This window comes from Palaemon carinicauda, chromosome 8, assembly GCF_036898095.1.
Source record: "Palaemon carinicauda isolate YSFRI2023 chromosome 8, ASM3689809v2, whole genome shotgun sequence".
NCBI lineage: Eukaryota > Metazoa > Arthropoda > Malacostraca > Decapoda > Palaemonidae > Palaemon > Palaemon carinicauda.
This window is the reverse complement of record NC_090732.1, coordinates 112470687-112475686: the sequence shown is the minus strand read 5'-3', so window position 1 is coordinate 112475686 and position 5000 is coordinate 112470687. Positions and strand designations below refer to the sequence as shown.

General features: G+C 34.7%; 1 protein-coding gene across 1 annotated transcript in view; it reads right to left on the bottom strand.

Moving 5' to 3' along the window:
• Positions 1-5000, bottom strand: part of LOC137645407 (uncharacterized) — an 87353-nt gene that overhangs the window by 33509 nt on the left and 48844 nt on the right. Inside the window, exon 2 of the mRNA XM_068378210.1 lies at positions 3653-3709. The gene's annotated coding sequence lies outside the window, so the exon portion shown is untranslated. The remainder of the gene's footprint in view (positions 1-3652; positions 3710-5000) is intronic.

Sequence of the window (5000 nt, the reverse complement as noted above, 5' to 3'; positions counted from 1 at the left end):
TGTAGTTGTTATGGGTGACTTGAATGCTAGAGTGGGTGCTGGAGAGGTAGAAGGTGTCATTGGGAAGTATGGTGTACCAGGTGAAAATGAGAGTGGTGAGAGACTGGTAGATATGTGTGTTGAACAAGAGATGGTAATAAGTGCTAGCTTTTTTTAAGAAGAAAGATAAAAATAAGTATACATGGGTAAGAGTGGCAAATGGAAGAGTAGTAGAAAGGGCATTAATGGATTATGTGTTGGTAACTAAAAGAATGTTTGGAAGATTGAAAGACGTGCACGTGTTTAGGGGTATGGCTAACGGTATGTCTGATCATTTTTTGGTGGAAGGAAAATTGGTTGTAGCAAAAGAGTGGGGGAATAGAGTAGTTGGATGTAAAAGGGAGCTAGTGAGGGTTGAAGAGCTAATAAAACCTGGGGCAAAAAGTAAATATCAGGAAAGGTTGAAAATGGCATATGACGAGGTGAGAGTAAGAGAAACTGGTAATTTAGAGGAGGAGTGGAAGTTAGCAAAAGAAAATTTTGTTGGGATTGCAAGTGATGTATGTGGCAAGAAGGTTGTTGGAGGCAGCATGAGGAAGGGCAGTGAATGGTGGAATGAAGGAGTGAAGGTAAAAGTGGAAGAGAAAAAGAGGGCTTTTGAAGAATGGCTGCAGAGTAATAGTATAGAGATGTATGAAAAATATAGAGAGAAAAAGGTGGAAGTAAAGCGCAAGGTACCTGAGGCAAAGAAGGCAGCTGACCTGAGGTGGGGTCAGGGACTGGGTCAGTCATATGAAGAGAATAAGAAGAAGTTTTGGAAAGAAGTGAAGAGAGTAAGAAAGGCCGGCACAAGAATTGAAGAGACAGTGAAAGATGGAAATGGAAGGTTGTTAAAAGGAGAGGAGGCAAGGAAAAGGTGGGCGGAATATTTTGAAAGTTTGCTGAATGTTGAGGATGATAGGGAGGCAGAGATAATTGCTGTTCCAGGTGTTGAGGTGCCAGTGATGGGAGATGAGAATGAGAGAGAGATTACAATAGAGGAAGTGAGGAGAGCACTAGATGAAACGAGAGTAGGAAAAGCATCTGGTATGGATGGTGTGAAAGCTGAGATGTTGAAGGAAGGGGGTGTGACTGTAATTGAATGGTTGGTGAGATTGTTTAATGTGTGTTTTGTGTTGTCAATGGTACCAGTAGATTGGGTCTGTGCATGTATTGTACCACTATATAAGGGTAAGGGAGATGTGCATGAGTGTTGTAATTCAAGAGGTATTAGTTTGTTGAGTGTAGTTGGAAAAGTGTATGGTAGAGTACTGATAAATAGGATTAAGAATAAAACAGAGAATGCAATCTGGGAAGTACAGGGGGGTTTTAGAAGAGGTAGGGGTTGTATGAATCAGATTTTTGCAGTTAGGCAGATATGCGAGAAATATTTAGCAAAAGGTAAGGAGGTGTATGTTGCGTTTATGGATCTGGAGAAAGCATATGATAGAGTTGATAGGGAAGCAATATGGAATGTGATGAGGTTATATGGAGTTGGTGGAAGGTTGTTGCAAGCAGTGAAAAGTTTCTACAAAGGTAGTAAAGCATGTGTTAGAATAGGAAATGAAGTGAGCGATTGGTTTCCGGTGAGAGTGGGGCTGAGACAGGGATGTGTGATGTTGCCGTGGTTGTTTAACTTGTATGTTGATGGAGTGGTGAGAGAGGTGAATGCTCGAGTGCTTGGACGAGGATTAAAACTGGTAGACGAGAATGATCATGAATGGGAGGTAAATCAGTTGTTGTTTGCGGATGATACTGTACTGGTAGCAGACACAGAAGAGAAGCTTGACCGACTAGTGACAGAATTTGGAAGGGTGTGTGAGAGAAGGAAGTTGAGAGTTAATGTGGGTAAGAGTAAGGTTATGAGATGTACGAGAAGGGAAGGTGGTGCAAGGTTGAATGTCATGTTGAATGGAGAGTTACTTGAGGAGGTGGATCAGTTTAAGTACTTGGGGTCTGTCGTTGCAGCAAATGGTGGAGTGGAAGCAGATGTACGTCAGAGAGTGAATGAAGGTTGCAAAGTGTTGGGGGCAGTTAATGGAGTAGTAAAAAATAGAGGGTTGGGCATGAATGTAAAGAGAGTTCTATATGAGAAAGTGATTGTACCAACTGTGATGTATGGATCGGAGTTGTGGGGAATGAAAGTGATGGAGAGACAGAAATTGAATGTGTTTGAGATGAAGTGTCTGAGGAGTATGGCTGGTATATCTCGAGTAGATAGGGTCAGGAACGAGGTGGTGAGGGTGAGAACGGGTGTAAGAAATGAGTTAGCGGCTAGAGTGGATATGAATGTGTTGAGGTGGTTTGGCCATGTTGAGAGAATGGAGAATGGCTGTCTGCTAAAGAAGGTGATGAATGCAAGAGTTGATGGGAGAAGTACAAGAGGAAGGCCAAGGTTGGGATGGATGGATGGTGTGAAGAAAGCTCTGGGTGATAGGAGGATAGATGTGAGAGAGGCAAGAGAGCGTGCTAGAAATAGGAATGAATGGCGAGCGATTGTGACGCAGTTCCGGTAGGCCCTGCTGCTTCCTCCTGTGCCTTAGATGACCGCGGAGGTAGCAGCAGTAGGGGACTCGGCAGTATGAAGCTTCATCTGTGGTGGAAATGTGGGAGGTTGGCCTGTGGCACCCTAGCAGTACCAGCTGAACTCGGCTGAGTCCCTGGTTAGGCTGGAGGAACATAGAGAGTAGAGGTCCCCTTTTTTGTTTGTTCTTGTTGATATCGGCTACCCCCCAAAATTGGGGGAAGTGCCTTTGGTATATGATGATGATGATATATATATATATATATATATATATATATATATATATATATATATATATATATATATATATATATATATATATATATGTATATATATATATATATGTATATATATGTAAGTATATATTTGTATATATATATATACACTATAAGCATGGGTAAAAAAGTATGTACATACATATATACATATGAATATAGGCCTATACATATAAATGCTTATATAAAACCGAAAGAAAATTTAAATATATATATATATATATATATATATATATATATATATATATATATATATATATATATATATATATATACATATATGTATATATAAATATATATATACATATTTATATATATGTATATATATATATATATATATATATATATATATATATATATATATATATATATATATATATATATATATATGTGTGTGTGTGTGTGTGTGTGTGTGTATGTGATTGTGTGTAAGTCTTTCCATTACTTTGTAAATAATACTGCATAAATACATACATATAAATATATACTCACGTAGACATGGTTATATACATCACATTAAACACACGCACACACACACACATACACACAACACACACACACACACACACACACACATATATATATATATATATATATATATATATATATATATATATATATATATATATATATATATGTGTGTGTGTGTGTGTGTGTGTGTGTGTGTGTGTGTGTATGTATGTATCCCAGTTAATATACATAAACCTTTATTTCAATCCTGTCTTTTTTACGTAAAAACTAGGACCCCTAAGTTTCTTTAAAAATACATATTTCTTTCAAGTATGTTTATATTCTACTGGATGGAAGTAATCTTTTGTTTCATTTCTATACTTACTGCATAGATTGGATGCACCTTCCCAAAAGGTTCCGTCCTCAGAGTCTCCCAAGTCTGCTGTAAAAAAGGAAATAACGATAATCAAGATAACATGTGGTAGAAAAGACTATTGCAGTGAATCATGATTAACATTTTAATCTTTAACAACGTTTTGCCATTAAGCCTATTAAAAAAAGAACTAATGTTCATTGTTTTCTTATTTAGGTGTTGTTATTGACCATAAAAGAGAAAATCTCTGAGAATGGGTTGACAGATTTCAAATATATTCAGAAAATTGAAAAAGTATACAAGGGTGGTCCGGTCACCCAAAAACTGGCAATATAGTAAAGTCAACATTTTGAATCGCATCTTGTAATGTCGTTAGATAAAGTTTAGAAGATCAGTCCTATTTGGCAAATGACCTGGTTGCATACCAGCGTTTACAAGCTAAAGCAAGACTTAGAATTAGATCATACAGGTAGTAATTCCAGTGAAGCACGTGTATGTAAGAATTTAAATGTCAAGGAGTGACCTCTCAGGAATCTCGGTGGTTGGGAGACAGACCCGAAATAGATTCAGATACGAACTACGGCAGATTATGAATTCCTTATGAGTTCCATCAGGTTATATTTCCTTTCATCTTTTATTTCTTTCATTACTTCTTACAGCTTTTTATTCAATTTAGAGGCTTCAAATGTATATATATATATATATATATATATATATATATATATATATATATATATATATATATATATATTTATATATATATATATATATATATATATATATATCCATATATATATATATATATATATATATATATATATATATATATATATATATATATATACAGTATATATATATATATATATATATATATATATATATATATATATATATATATATATATATATATAAATCCATGTATATATATGTATAATATATATATGTATATATATTGTATATATATATATATATATATATATATATATATATATATATATATATTTATATATATATATATATATATATATATATATATATATATATATATATATATTTATATATATATATGTGTGTGTGTGTGTGTGTGTGTGTGTGTGTGTGTGTGTGTGCATGCATTATAACGACGAAATGAAAAATGAAAATGCTTTATTCGAGATAGTATTTTCGTCTTGTAACTGACATCGTACACACAATGAGATAAAAAAGAATGACTAGTGTAATTTTACAGGAATGGGGATCCCAAAGGTGTCAATTTCTTGATGATACCAGATAATTTGGATTTCTGATAAGAGGATGATACAGGATGACTGGAAAACACCCCATGGCTTAGATTTAAATCATGATTTAGGATTTTAGGCTG